Source organism: Macaca nemestrina, chromosome 9 (assembly GCF_043159975.1).
Source record: "Macaca nemestrina isolate mMacNem1 chromosome 9, mMacNem.hap1, whole genome shotgun sequence".
Lineage (NCBI taxonomy): Eukaryota > Metazoa > Chordata > Mammalia > Primates > Cercopithecidae > Macaca > Macaca nemestrina.
In genome coordinates, this window is record NC_092133.1 from 128635402 (window position 1) to 128651097 (window position 15696).

At 46.7% G+C, this 15696-nt stretch overlaps 1 protein-coding gene across 5 annotated transcripts in view; it reads left to right on the plus strand.

Moving 5' to 3' along the window:
* The window catches only part of LOC105488203 (family with sequence similarity 171 member A1), a 181668-nt gene extending 166265 nt beyond the window's left edge, over positions 1 to 15403 (plus strand). For 3 of the 5 annotated variants that reach the window (XM_071070441.1, XM_071070440.1, XM_071070444.1), the window contains 3 exons: positions 1429 to 1609; positions 9441 to 9594; positions 12511 to 15403. The gene's annotated coding sequence lies outside the window, so the exon portion shown is untranslated. Of the gene's footprint in view, positions 1 to 1428; positions 1610 to 9400; positions 9595 to 12510 lie in introns of all 5 variants that reach the window. The other 2 variants (XM_071070442.1, XM_071070443.1) reach the window with 2 other exon arrangements.
* The last annotated feature ends 293 nt before the right edge of the window (positions 15404 to 15696 follow it).

Consider the following 15696-nt stretch of genomic DNA (forward strand, 5'->3'; position numbering starts at 1 on the left):
TGACCTTGTGATCCACCCGCCTCAGCCTCCCAAAGTGCTGGGATTACAGGCGTGAGCCACCACGCCCGGCTAAATTACCATTTTTAATCTCCCTGAGGCAGAAGCTGAGATGGAAGCCTGGCCATTAAATGAAGGGCAGGGATGGATAAAGCCCAGCTAGCAAAAAGATAGTTCCAGATTAAAAGACTATGCTAAGCATGCTATCTGGCTTTGGTTACAGCCCAGATGAAGATGACGCTATTCTTGGTACCCTTAAGTAGAGCTTGTTTCTTTAACTTCAGCCTCATACTGTGGTGTTTGACACATCCTGTTCATCGTTCTTTTAGGTGGGTCTAGTTCTGGTAAAGATATAATTCTGTATGACTCAATCTTTGGCTTGTGCTCCACTTTATTTTTCTCTTTTTTGGTTGACCCAGGTCACAACATATCCATAAATATAAAAGGGAAAATGGAAGAACCAAAGAGAGCTCTCTTCAAAGCAGGCCCAAGTTGGTCTTATTTTTTTTCACCACACATTTGTGATATCTAAGGGTGCAGGCAGATGGTTTCTGCTGATGCTTCTTTTTCTCGTACTCTTCATTTCTTCAGTATCCAGAGCAATTGATTTTAAAATTATTCTGAAGTGCATCAGGATTCTGGGGGTGGGAAGATAACCCGGGCAGGTGACATCTTCCGATCTTTATTGAGTCATGTATTCAGGTCTCAGGCAATTACTGTTTCAAAAATGATTCCACCTTTTTTTAGAAAAAAATAATGTTGGCTGGGCATGGTGGCTCACAGCTATAACCCCAGCACTTTGGGAAACTCAGGCAAGAGGATCACCTGAGCCCAGGAGTTGGAGACCAGCTTGGGCAACATAGTGAGACCGCTCCACTAAAAAAAAAAAAAAAAAAAACCCGTCACATGTGGTAGTGTGCGCCTGTAGTCCCAGCTACTCAGGAGACTGAGGCAGGAGCATCACTTGAGCCTGGGAGGTGAAACCGTGATCACACCAGTGCACTCCAGCCTGGGTGACATAGTGAGATGGAGGAAGGGAGGGAGGGAGGGAGGGAGGGAGGAAGGAAGGAAGGAAGGAAGGAAGGAAGGAAGGAAGGAAGGAAGGAAGGAAGGAAGGAAGGAAGGAAGGGAGGGAGGGAGGGAGGGAGGGAGGGAGGGAGGGAGAGAGGGAGGGAGGGGGAAAGAGGGAGGAAGGAGGGAGGAAGGAGGGAGGGAGGGAGGGGGGAGGGAAGGAGGGACGGAGATGGGGGAAGGAAAAAGGAAGAGAGGAAAGAAGGAAGGAGGAAAAGAAAGAAAGAAGAAAAAGAAGAAAAAAAGAAGGAAAGAGGAAAAGAGTGTTTTAAAAAAAGAAAACCATAATGTTTGGAAACCATTTTCCTAGGCAGTGACAGGAGGGGTTTATTCATAGCTAGTTGTGTGATTGTGCTTTAGAAAAAAAAAGATGTAACAGAGAGCACTGGGCAGAGGAAGAGGATGATAGCCGCACTCCTGGAACAGAGCCATTTCCCAGCGTCGGGAGTGTGGACTCACACCAGAGGGAGAAAACGGATAGGAACCTGGATCCACTCAGCATCTTCTGGGGTGGCAGCGAAATCCTACGCTGGCTTTCAAGGTAAGGCTTAGGGAGCGCGAATGTTCCTAAAATTGAGTTATTTGAGGGATTAAAAAAATTAACAGCTGCCCTCAACACTGCGACTCAGAGGAAAAAGAGAAACTCACGCAAAGAGAGAGGGTCTCCGCTTCCAGATCTACATCTGACGGTTTGATGTCCTCACAGAAGGTGGAGCCAGAAGGCCCTCAGGGGTCACGTGGTCCAATCTCCTCCTTTGCAGATTTAATGCAAGGTTAAAACTGAGGTTGGCTTCATTGTCCACACAGAGGTGACCTAAATTGGTGATATGCAGTAGCGTCCAGCCTAGCCCAAGTGGAGCCCTTTCAAAATGGATTTTCTACTCTAAAAAAAGAATTATTTTGAGGACCTTCAGAAATAATACATCAGGAGCAGGATCTAACTGGGGAATCTTTTCCCATGCTTTTTGCCCTACATATGGATTTCCTGGCACCATCTATCCAAAGCATTCCACACCGAAGATATGTGGGGGCGTGATGGCTGAAAAATATCTATGCATGAATTACATGTTGCTATTTTTAATCTGAATCTGCCTTAACTATTTCCCCTTCCCTTCTTTATTGGAGAATGTGGGCAAATTCTGTTAAGCAATAATTTCCTGTTGATTAAGAGTTAGGTTTAGTCCATTGTTCTCTCGCCCGTGTTTCCATTGACTCCTGTTGCTCATATTCAGGTCTTTAAAGGCTGCTGTCAGAGAGGATGAAGTCTCTAACGATACTGTGTGCTGTTTTAGTCTATTCAATGTCATGCATGCCCTATTTAGCAGTTATGTCTCAAGTACTACGTAATAAGCACTGATCTAGTCTGGATGTTTGTCCCACTCAGTTCTCATGTTGCAATGTCATCCCAGTGTTGGAGGTGGGGCCTGGTGGGAGGTGTTTGGGTCATGGCGGCAGATTCCTTGTGGCTTGGTGCCATCCTCGCAATACTGAGTTCTTTCACGTGAAATCGGCTTGTTTGAAAGTGCATGGACCAGGCACAGCGGCTCACGCCTATAATCCCAACACTTTGGGAGACCAAGGCAGGTGGATCACTTGAGCTCAGGAGTTTGAGACCAGCCTGGGCAACATAGCAAGACCTCATCTCTACTAAAAATTTGAAAAAATCGGCCGGACGCGGTGGCTCATGCTTGTAATCCCAGCACTTTGGGAGGCTAAGGCGGGAGGATCACGAGGTCAGGAGTTTGAGACCAGCCTGGCCATCACAGTGAAACCTCATCTCCACTAAAAATACAAAAATCATCTGGGCGTGGAGGTGGGCGCCTGTAATCCCAGCTACTTGGGAGGCTGAGGCAGGAAAATTGCTTGAACCTGGGAGGCGGAGGTTGCAGTGAGTTGAGATCGCACCGCTGCACTCCAGCCTGGGCAACAGAGCTAGACTCCGTCTCAAAAAAAAAAAAAAGTAAAAATAATTAGCTGGGCATAGTGGCATGTGCCCATAGTCCCAGTTACTGAGGAGGCTGAGGCAGGAGGATTGCTTCAACCTGGAAGATCGAGACTGCAGTGAGCCCATGATTGCACCACTGCACTCCAGCCCAGGCGACAGAGCAAGACTCTGTCTCAGTCAATCAATAAGTGTGGCACATGCCCGTCTTGCTTCCACTCTCACTATGTGACGTGACTGCTCCCACGTCACCTTCCACTGAGAATAAAAGCTCCCTGAGGCTTCCCCAGAAGCCAAGCGGATGCCAGTGCCGTGCCTATACAGCCTGCAGAACCATGAGCCAATTAAGCCTCTTTTCTGTGTGAATCACCCAGTCTTAGGTATGTCCTTATAGCAACACAAGAACAGCCGGACACAAGCACAAAATAAAGTCCTGGAGATAGAGAGATAAGTACAACAGGGTTCTGTCCTCACAGCTCACCCGTGCAAGAAGTCCCAGCAATAAATGTGGTGGATAATTTTCCAGTTTGGTTTGGGATTATCTCACCTTGTTCGAACCACAAAAGGTGAAACAATTTCAGATTGTAAGTTGTTATGGTCATGCCGATGGTCAGGATGCAGACAGAAAAGTTCAAGCCATTCCAAGGACTGTGCTGGTCAGCGTAAGATATACAGAGATGCACTGAGGCCTGGCATGGATAAATAAAGATTGTATGCCTATGGAAAAATGTATGGGGCCATAAGAGATAAGCCATCTTTCCCCACGTGCTGTAACAGCCCTAGGGAAAAAAGCCCAGTGGGATCCTGTACTGGTCCATTTTCACACTGCTGATAAAGACATCCCCAGGACTGGGTAATTTATACAGAAAAAGAGGTTTAACGGACTCACAGTTCCACGTGGCCGGGGAGGCCTCACAATCATGGCGGAAGGCAAAAGCCACATCTTACATGGCGGCACATAAGAGAGAATCAGAATCAAGCGAAAGGGGAAACCCCTTATAAAATCATCAGCTCTGGCCCAGCACGGTGGCTCATGCCTGTAATCCCAGCATTTTCAGATGCCGAGGCGGGTGGATCACCTGAGGTCAGGAGTTCGAAACCAGCCTGGGCAACATGGCGAAACCCCATCTCTACTAAAAATACAAAAAATTAGCAGGGCATGCTGGCAGGCACCTGTAATCCCAGCTATTGAGCGACTGAGGCAGGAGAATTGCTTAAACCTGGGAGGCAGAGGTTGCAGTGAGCCGAGATCATGCTACTGCAGTCCAGCCTGCATGACAGAGCGAGACTCTGTCTCAAAAAAAAAATTCATCACATTTCTTGAGACTATGAGAATAGTATGGAGGAAACTGCCCCCATGATTTAATTATCTCCCACCTGAGGAATTATGGGAGCTACAATTCAAGATGAAATTTGGGTGGGGACACAGCCATGCCATTTCAGATCCTCTGAAGGACTTGGGTAGGGAAAGGAGGTCTATGAGAGAGCTGAGCGCCAACTCAGCTGCTGCAGCTGACACCTTATTCAGATACCTTGAAATTGACCTTGACCCTTCTGGGCCTTTTCATAAGAACAAAAGAGCTACTGAGAGTGCAGCCACCAGGCCAGCCAAGTCGTGGCTTGAGAAAGTTATCCGCATTATTGCATCCTTCTCCCTCCAAATCTTTCCTACGGAGAAATGCCTGGCCTTTGAGAATCTTCTACAGGGGGACCAGGGGTATGAAGTTAGTATTGACAAACGTTCTAATCTGCAGTTTTTCTCTTTTCTTTTTGTTCATGTACTCCATCAATAGATGTTTTCTTTTCTTTTCTTTTTTTTTTTTTGTTAAGCCTGGGATTAAAGAGTGCTTCGTTTGAGTCAGCCACTCGGCTGTATGAGGGAGAACTGAAACTGAGTAGAAATTATTCACGTGAGCCCCCAGGAGCCACCCAAATGTGTGGCAACTCAGGAATGCCATAATGGAGGTGTACAGAAAGTGCTCCGTGACAGCTCACCCTGCCCTGGTTATTTAAAAAGAAAGTGAGGTGTGATTTGAGCTATCAGTACAACAGGTAATTGAGAAAGTGTTGATGAAATAAACCTTCTCTCCTCATCTCTAATTACCCACAGCCCAAAGGAATTATTCTTTTCACAGTCAGACACAAAGAGCACTCTCTTCCTTGTAAAAGAGAGAGGGGCTGGGCACAGTGGCTCACACCTGTAATCCCAGCACTATGAGAGACCAAGGCAAGAGAATCACTTGAGCCCAGAAGTTCAAGACCAGCTTGGGCAACATAGTGAGACCCCCATCTCTACAAAAAAAAAAAAAAAAAAAAAATTTAATTAACTGAACATGGTGGTGTGCCTCTGTGGTCTGAGTTACTGGGATGCTGAGGTGGGAGGATGGCTTGAGCCCAGGAGGTTGAGGCTGCAGTGAGCCATGATTGTACCACTGTATTCCAGCCTGGGCAACAGAGTGAGAGGCTATCTCAAAAAAGAAAAAAGAGAGAGATTGAGGATTTGAAAATAAGGCTTAGGAATATAGAGCTCACAAATGCTGGGGATGAGACTCAGATCTCTCTCTGGTAATCAGTAGAGGGAAAAGCATTCCATGGGTGTATAGATGTGATTGATGGAGCAGAACCAAAACTTATGTAAATTTCCTACTTAACTGTAATGACTACAGGTAGAGATCTAATTTAGACCTAGACATTTTTAATTCTTGGAAGAATCATTTAAGTTGCAAAAATGTAAGGTATTTAGCATCTACTGTCCTAAGAGAAAGGTCTACTATGACCTATTATCTTTGGTTTGGCAAAATTGTCTTCCCAGGGAATGGTGTAATCTACTTAAGGTTCCGGCCCATTGAAAGAATAGAGACCTACATCCCAGTCTTTCTCTGCAGCATTTAAAGTTAGGGAAACAGGCTGGGTGCAGTGGCTCATGCATGTAATCCCAGCACACTAGGAGGCTTAGGCAGAAGGATGGCTTCAGTCCAGGAGTTTGAGACCAGCCTGGGGAAAATGGTATACCTTTTTTTTTATTTAGCTGGGCATGGTGGCATGCACCTGTAGTCCTAGCTACTCAGGAGGCTGAAGCAGGAGGATCACTTAAGCTCAGGAGTTCAAGGCTGCAGTGAACTTTGATGGCACCACTGCACTTCAGCCTGAGTAACAGAGCAAGACCTTGTCTCAAAATAAATAAATAAAAATAAAGTGAGTGAAACCTATGGATGGGGCCTGTTAGCTATAAGAAAAAAAAAAAAAAAAAAAACAAACCCACAAAACAAAACAACCACATAGCAATAAAGGGCTACAAATCCATAAAGCAAAGTGACCATAGCATTGAGAGAAATGAGACGGGCGAGGAGGCCACTGCTGTGAGTCAGAAGGGGAGACGTAGGCAGGAGTCGTCCTGTCCGTGAAGTAGCAGAACGTCATCCTGGGGCAGGAGCTGTCTGCCTATGAGAATCCTAAGTGCAGCCACTGCCAGTCAACAACAGTAGTGAAGAACAGAAGTCCCCATAGCAGCTGCAATGCTAAGTCCCTGCCCCGGGGGCAGAGAGGCCTGTTCTGAAGTAACCAACTCCTGGGAGATACTGAAATATTTTCCAGCCCCCTCATCCAAACCACCCGTTAAGCATGGTAGGCTGGGAGCAGGAAATTCCAGGCCAAAGACTCCTGGCTGCAGTGGGCACCGTGGGACTGAGAGAGGAGAAGGTTAAACCGCACCAACTTTTTTTTTTTTTTTTTTTGAGACAGAGTTTCGCTTTTGTTGCCCTGGCTGGAGTGCAATGGCACGATCTCGGCTCACTGCAACCTCCACCTCCCAGTTTCGAGAGATTCTTCTGCCTCAGCCTCCCAAGTAACTGGGATTACAGACATGCGCCATTACGCCTGGCTAATTTTTGTATTTTTAGTAGAGATGGGGTTTCTCCATGTTGGTCAGGCTGGTCTTGAACTCCTGACCTCAGGTGATCCACCCGCCTCGGCCTCCCAAAATGCTGGGATTATAGGCGTGAGCCACCCCGCCCAGGCAGAACTACTCCAGCTTTTTATGTCATGTTGGGGTGGGCACCGATCATGGAGGCACTATCGGGTGGGGGGGACATTAATTTGTAAAGCTGAGTTAAAAGTCTTCTGGGACTCTAGAGACCTGGGGTGTGGAGGTGGCAGACTCTCTGTAACAGAGTCCAGAATGCCAGGACTGGGAAGGCGCAGATGCGGACTCAGGACCATCCCTTCTTGTGTAAACATAAGGCCTGGAGTGCCACAAGCAAGGAGAGGCATTGTTCACAACATTCTTGTTTTGTTTTGTTTTAAGACGGAGTTTTACTCTGTCACCCAGGCTGGAGTGGTGCAATGGCGTGATCTTGGCTTACTGCAACCTCCGCCTCCTGGGTTCAAGCGATTATCCTGCCTCACCCTCCCAAGCAGCTGGGATTACAGGCCCCTGACACCACGCCCAGCTAATTTTTGTATTTTTCATAGAGACGGGGTTTCACCATGTTGGCCAGGCTGGTATTGAACTTGTGACCTCAGGTGATCCATCCTCCTCGGCCTCCCAAAATGTTGGGATTACGGGTGTGAGCCACTACACCCAGTCCACAACTCTTTTTTAAATTTGTTTTTTATTGGCCAGGTGAGGTGGTTCACACCTGTAATCCCAGCACTTTGGGAGGCCAAGGCAGGCGGATCACCTGAGGTCAGGAGTTTTAAACTAGCCTGGCCAACGTGGTGAAACCTGTCTCTACCAAAAATATAAAAAAACTTAGCTGGGCATGGTGGCACGTGCCTGTAATCCCAGCTACTCAGGAGGCTGAGGCAGGAGAAGCCTTGAACCCAGGAGGTGAGGATTGCAGAGAGCCAAGATTGTGCCATTGCACTCCAACCTGGGCGACAGAGCAAGACTCCATCTCAAAAATAAAAAAAAAAAAAAATATATATATATATATATATATATATATATATATATATATATATATATATGTTTGTTTTTTGAGAGACAAGGTCTTGCTCTGCCGCCCAGGCTGGAGTGCAAAGGCGTGATTACAACTGACTGCAGCCTCAAACTCCTGGGCTCAAGCCATCTTCCTGCCTCAGCCTCCCAAGCAGCTGGTATGATATGTGCACGCCGCCACAGCTGGCTAATTTTTTAAAATATTTTTGGAAAGACGGGTTCTCACTATGTTGCCCAAGCTGGTCTCAAACTCCTGATCTCAAGTGATCCTCTTGCCTCAGCCTCCCAAAGCACTGGGATTACAGGTGTGGGCCACTGCACCCGGCCCTACGCTTCTCAAGTCTTGATTCTAATCTGGAAACAGAAAGATGACCTTCACAGACTGATGCCACCGGGCAAGAGGTAGGTAGTCCGCTGCCTCCTGGACACGTTCTTCCTGCCCAGGATTCTGCTGATAATGCTGAATCTTCACGTGCCCATCCAAAGGCTCATTGGTGACCTGGGGCAACCTGTGACCAGGCACAAACACTGACGGAGCCGTTCGCCTGGAAGAAGTGAGACTTGAGCCTGAGACCAACTGCATCCGCCTGGCGGTGTCCAGGAGTCGCTAGTACAGGAGTTCAGAACCACATACTCCCTAAAGACCTAGTTAAGCTTCTCAGCCCTGGTCTGTCTGAAACCAAGGCTGAGAATCTAGAACAGCAAGGGAAAATTCTAGGCTAGAAGGTCAGGAGAAAGGAACCATCGTCAGGTTGTGAAATACAGGATCAAAGCCAAACGCAAGAAGTCACACAAGAATAAACTGAAAAGCAAGCAGTGCAGAGCCAGGAATGAAATGGCCCTGACTTAATGGTCCAAATTCAAGGTTGTGAGTCAGAGCTAGAGCCCGCTTAGGAAGCGTGAATGCCCGGGCAGAATGTAAAACAACACGACAGGCTGACCTGCTGGTGGTAATTCCAAGCCAGCGTTTTTTATCTACACTCATCAGCTCAGTATTCTCTCCTTTACTCATCCAAAAATTAAGAAAGTTTTGGCCAGGCATGGTGGCTCATGCCTGTAATTCCAGCACTTTGGGAGGCTGAGGCAGGTGGCTCACTGGAGGTGAGGAGTTCAAGGCCAGCCTGGCCAACATGGTAAACTCCTGTCTCTACTAAAAATACAAAAATTAGCCAGGCTTGGTGGCAGGCACCTGTAATCCCAGCTACTCAGGAGGCTGAGGCAGGGGAATTGATTGAACCCGGGAGGCGGAGGTTTCAGTGAGCCAAGATCATACCACTGTACTCCAGCCTGGGCGACAGAGCAAGACTCTGTCAAACAAACAAACAAACAAACAAAAAAAAACAAAAATTGCAGAAATTGGAAAGGGAACTAGAATTTTAGCTTGTTTGAAACCCTGAACATCTAGCTTCCTATGAAACCCAAGCATGCTCAATCTCTTTCTCTTCCATTAGCCAAAAGGACTTGTAAGTATCATGCTCTTTCTCTTTGAAGAACTGGAGAAATCAGAGGCTCTGAACCTCGTGGAAGAACTCACAGGCAAACCAGGCAAAAGCCGGAGTTTCAACTGCAGTCAGCCTGGCCTTCACTTTCTCTTACACTGCCTTTGCCCTCCAGAGAGGTTTGGTTCCTGAGAAATCTCCGAAAGGTAAAGCCATACACACATCATTTATTTTAACATTACCTAAATGGAGAGAAAGAAAGAGGAAGTGCGGAAGGCTAGCCGGGCCACCCTATGCTGATTTGAATGAGGGGTAAGCGTGGAAGCAAGAAAGCATCTGATGGAAAATGGGGGTGCAAAGCATTTGATCCAAAATCGCCTGCTAAACTCAAGTCTGAGGGTAGTTTTAGTTTGAGTCTTAGAGTCCTAGTAGCTGCTGTCCTATCCCCTAAATATGTCAAAAGTTGGGGTGATGGCTGAGCCCAGAGGCTCCCCCGCCCAGTACTTCGGGAGGGGTTGAAGTGAGCCCAGGAGTGGGAGGATTGCTTGAGCCCAGGAGTTCAAGACAAGCCTGGGCAACATAGTGAGACCCCGTCTCCACAAAAACTAAAAAAAAATTAGCCAGATGTGGTGGTGTGCACCTGTGGTCCCAGCTACTTGAGGAGGCTGAGGTGGGAGGATTGCTTCAGCCCGGGAGGCTGAGGCTGCAGTGAGCTGTGATCGCGTCCCTGTACTCCAGCCTGGGCAACATAGTGAGACATTGCCTCAAAATGAATTAAAAACAATACAAATTAAAATTTAAAAAACCAAAGTTGGGGTGATGATATGCACTCCAACATTGAAAGAATAAATAAAAGAATGAAGGTACCAACCAATTAACAAAATTTGGAAAGTTGTATAACATCATCAAAAGGATTATCTTAAGGTACAAGCTAAAAAGTGGCCTCCTGTCATATCATTTCAGGAAGTCAGAGACTACACGCACACTGAGAATGGCTGTCTCAAACGCCCATGCTCCCTGAGCTACTGGCTTACTGAAATTTCCATTACAAACTCTAAGTGTCTCAGGGGTAGTTTTCCAACACCACCATCTTCATGGGCAGACCCATGGCCGGGATGCTGGAGGGGCGGATATGGTGACACATTGTAGACAGTGGAGGACGGGAGGATAGTGGCCTTTAAGTTTTGCATTTCTTAACATTTAAAGAGCAGTTCATTTCTGCACGCTCTATGAATATTTTCTCAAGTGCGGGAGTGGTTTCCCATAGTTTTGCTAAGGAGTTGCACATAGTCAAACACGCTATCTTTCATTTTACTTGTTTTCGAAAAATTCAGTAGTCTAAGAGTTTTCTCCTGAAATATATGTGAAAATCCTGGAGTCGCGCTTCATCTTTAAAAGACAAACTTTAAACTTCCCCGTTTGCTTGCTCCAAACAATAAATAATTCTGGGCCGGGCGCGGTGGCTCAAGCCTGTAATCCCAGCACTTTGGGAGGCCGAGACGGGCGGATCACGAGGTCAGGAGATCGAGACCATCCTGGCTAACACAGTGAAACCCCGTCTCTACTAAAAATACAAAAACTTAGCCGGGCGAGGTGGCAGGCGCCTGTAGTCCCAGCTACTCGGGAGGCTGAGGCAGGAGAATGGTGTGAACCCGGGAGGCGGAGCTTGCAGTGAGCTGAGATCCGGCCACTGCACTCCAGCCTGGGTGACAGAGCGAGACTCCGTCTCAAAAAAAAAAAAAAAAAAAAAAAAAAAAAAAAAAAAACAATAAATAATTCTGGAAAAACTAAGTGCAAGTTGAAACATGAAGCATAATTGTAGATGTTAAACAATCCAATATACTCATTGAGAAAATAGGAAAAGATATACTTAGTTGTGTAAAGAACTCACAATTTCATCATGAATATTGGATGCAATTTTAATTTTAAAATGGCAGTATTTCTGCACAACCACATCCATAATCCATATGGTTAAAAAAACAAAAATCTTTTCTAAGCAGTTCATTAATTATCATAGCCATAAAACAGTTCTTTTTACTGAGGAAGGAATACATTTTTTGTTAATGCTTTTTCTTTCTTTTTTAGAGACAAAGTCTCACTCTATCACCCAGGCTGGAGTATAGTGGTTTGATCATAGCTCACTGCAGCCTTTAACTCCTGGGCTCAAGTAATCCTCCTGCCTCAGCCTTCCCAGTAGCTGAGACTACAGGCAAGTGCCACCAAGCCCAGCTAATTTTTTTTTTTTTTTTTTTTGAGAGCGAGAGTCTCGCTCTGTTGCCCAGGCTGGAGTGCAGTGGCATGATATTGGCTCACTGCAACCTCAACCTCCCAAGTTCAAGCAACTCTCCTGCCTCAAACTCCTGAGTAGCTAAAATTACAGGCGTGAGCCACCATGCCAGGCTAATATTTTGCATTTTTAGTAGAGATGGGGTTTCATCATGTTGGCCAGTCTGGTTTGGAACTCTTGACCTGAAGTGATCCACTTGCCTGGGATTCCCAAAGTGTTGGGGTTACAGGTGTGAGCCAAAGCGCCAGGCCCTGACTAATTTTTTTAAATTTTATTTTTGTAGAGACAAGGTCTTACTATGCTGCCCAGGCTGGTCTCAAACCCTGGGCTCAAGTGACCCTCCCACCTCAGCCTCCCAAAGCACTGGAATGACAGGCATGAGCCACCATACCTAGCCTCTATTAACTTTTAAATAGTTGGTTAAAAGATCAGAACTTTCGTTTGATTGATGTTATATGTTATAGGTTGGCAAGGTTATTTTCAATGCCATCTTTTGGTTCAGACCTTCCAAAGTTCTTCCAAAGCCCCAATTTTTCTTGAACTTTCATCCCATCCTAGACCACCATGCTGAAACTCAGACCTCAATCGTAGATCCCAGGTTTTCTGGCTGGAGTTGCCCTTCCTGCCTCTCCTTGCTACTCCCAAAACCCCAAAGCAAACCAGTCTCTTAGGGCCAGCTCACTTCCCATCCTTTCTGGTCCCCCCTTCCTCACCTCCTCACTAGCCCACTCCGCATGGTGTATATAATTTGTATCCACTGTACGTCCTGCCACCAGAACAAGGTTATCCTCCCAGTGGGCAAACCATGGTGTATTCTTTCTTTAATTCCCCATAGGTGCCCAGCTATGATGTCCAGCACTTCATTTGGTGATTTGAAGACCTGGGTTAAAATATCGGCTCTGCCATTTTATTCAAGATTCCCCTGAATTCACATTTATTGGACACTATGATATGTCGAAACTGTGCTCTGATGAGGGAAAGAAAAGCTGAATCAGGTGTGGCTACTGCTTTCAAGGTGCTGCAGACTTTGTTGTGTTCCCCCAAGTTCATATGTTGAAGCTATAACCTCCAGTGTGGCTGCATTGGCAGACAGGGCCTCTAAAGGGGTAGTGGACGTTACATGTGTCATCAGGGTGGGGCCCTGAACTGATAGGATTAGTGTTCCTTTAAGAAGAGATACCAGAAAGAAAACAAAAAGAAAAAGAAAAGACAGGCCAGGTGCAGTGGCTCTCATCTATAATCCCAGCACTTTGAGAAACTGAGGCAGGAGGATTGCTCAAACCCAGGAGTTTGGGACCAGCCTGGGCAATATAGTAAGATCCCATCTCTACAAAAACTTTTTAAGAAAGAAAGAAAACAGCCAGATGCGGTGGCTCATGCCTGTAATCCCAGCACTTTGGGAGGCTGAGGCAGGCAGATCACGAGGTCAGGAGATTAAGACCATTCTGGCTAAAACGGTGAAACCCCGTCCCTACTGAAAATACAAAAACAAAATTAGCTGGGTGTGGTGGTGCATGCCTGTAGTCCCAGCTACTCAGGAGGCTGAGGTGAGAGAATGGTGTGAACTCAGGAGGCGGAACTTGCAGTGAGCTGAGATGGCGCCACTGCACTCCAGCCTGGGCGACAGAGTGAGACTCTGTCAAAAAAAAAAAAAAAGAAAGAAAGAAAGAGAGAGAGAAAGAAAGAAAACAAAAGACACCAAAGCTAATTATTTCTCTCCAAGAACACATACAAAGGAAAGGTCTTGTGAGGTCATAGCGAGAAGGTGGCAGTCTGCAAGTCAGGAAGGGAGCCCTCACCAGAAACTGAATCCCTGCCTCCAGAATGTGAGACACAAATGTCTATTGTTGATGCTTCCTATCTGTGGTACCTCCTCATGGCAGTCCAAGCTGACTAAGACACATGAAGATCAGAGCTTAGAAGTAGGAACAGGCGAGTTGGGCGGGGCAGGCTGTTTTGTTTGCAGGACGTGTCTCACATCGGGTTGTTAAGTCTTCCTTTGCAGCTGTTGTGACCATGAAGCAAGCAGGCCCTCAGGAGTCTGGCCTCACTGCCAGGACTCACAGTGGGAGTAGAGGGACAGGATGGCTGCTCTGTGTCCAGAACATGGGTAACAACTAGTGAACAGGTCGATGGGAGACTGTGGTGACAAGTGACCGGGAAGTCTGAAACTGCTGAAGCCTGTGTGGGTCTACTGGAGGGATCTGACAGGGAGACGACGTGGTCCCAGCCGTGGAGAAGCCAGCCTGGGCTGCTCTGTGGTCCCTGAGACCCTGGCCTGAGGGTTCACCAGCCCCACCATCAATCAGATCTCAGGGTGTTTCTAGGATTCAAGGCCCTCAGGGAGCCCCTGAAAGCAAGGCTCGCTTTCCTAAGCGCTTCAAAGCTCAAGGAGCAAACAGCAGACCTGACCCATCCAGCAATGCTCTCAGCATGGACCTGCTTAGCCTGCTCCCTCCTCAGCCAGTTTGCCCCAGAAACTAAAAATAAAATTGACAACAGAGGAGCATTAAACAGCAAAATCTAGCTGAGGGAGGAGCTGAGGCTTTGAACAACGACAACTGGCACACACTGTGGCCACCTCTGGTTGTCCCGTCCTCCCTGGGCATTGGGAATTTATGGATGGATATTCACTGGAGCGTCTGCTCTGCCAAGAGATAACTCAGCTTTCCTCTAAGCCTCTGTGGTTTTATATTTTTTTGTTTGTTTACTATTTATTCCTCCTCTGCTACATGATAACCATCTCCCTGTATCTCCAGTTCAAATTCCCCAAAGCGAGAATCTAATTTGGTCTTCAGACCCTCTTTGAAGGGCTGCTTTCATACAGGGCTGTTGGATGGTCCTGCCAGCCTGTGAGCTGTCTGCCCTGTCTCCCTGATAGTGACCTGTGGGCAGGGCCCTTTTCCTGCAAGGGGTTGGTGAGAACCCAGGCACACTGAGGCAAGCCTGCCCTGCCTGTATTGGGCGGAATGTACTCAGCTGCTTGCAACAGAATAGCCACATACAACGCGTCTCTATTGCTGCGAGCTCATTTTCCATAGCAAGAAGCCTGCAGGTGGCTGATCCTAGAACTCAGTGGCTCTGCGACCCCACAGAGGACATTTTTCCATCTGCCAAGTGGCTGGACAGTAGTTGCGGCAGTTCAATGAATACATCAAATCCAAAGATTTCCTTGACGCTCCCCTATCCCCACCCTCAGGAGATGTATTGATGTCTCTTTGACAAAAGAGAGCCATAGTCCCACCTCTAGCTGCAAGAGAAGCTGGTGGAGTGAGAAGCTGGTATACACAATGTTGACAGGGGGAAGTGGATTCTAATGACAAGGGAGATGATGAAACATTGTGTAGGCAAATGTCTGCCCTACGAAGTAAACATTTAACTATAGCATGGTACTGCAAGCCCTATAATAACGTGCTAAGACACTGATATGGTTTGGCTATGTCCCCATCCAAATCTCACCTTGAAGTGTAATAATCCCCACATGTCAAGGGTGGAGCCAGGTGGAGATAATTGAATCATGGGGGGCGGTTTCCCCATACTGTTCTCGTGGTAATGAATAAGTCTCACGAGATCTAATGCTTTAATAAAGGGGAGTTCCCCTGTACACGCTCTCTTGCCTGCCGTCACATGAGACGTGACTTTGCTCCTCATTTGCCTTCGGCTATGATCATGAGGCCTCCCCAGCCATGTGGATGTGAGTCCATTAAACCTTTTTCCTTTATAAATTACACAGTCTCGGGTATGTCTTTATTAGCAGCGTGAGAGCAGGCTGATACAGACACTCCTTGGGATAAGTCACATAACCTCTTCGGGGCTCAGATTCCTAAAATGAAAAATGAAAATGATAGTACTTACATCACAGAGGTGTTGTACAGATTAATATGAAATAAAGTGTAAGAAAGTCTCTATTTCAATACTACTAGATAATGAACACACCTTGGCTCCTTCCTCCCCATCACCTACAGGGTAAATGCACAGTAAATACTTGCTAACCAAATAAACATTGCTTATCTGGAACATT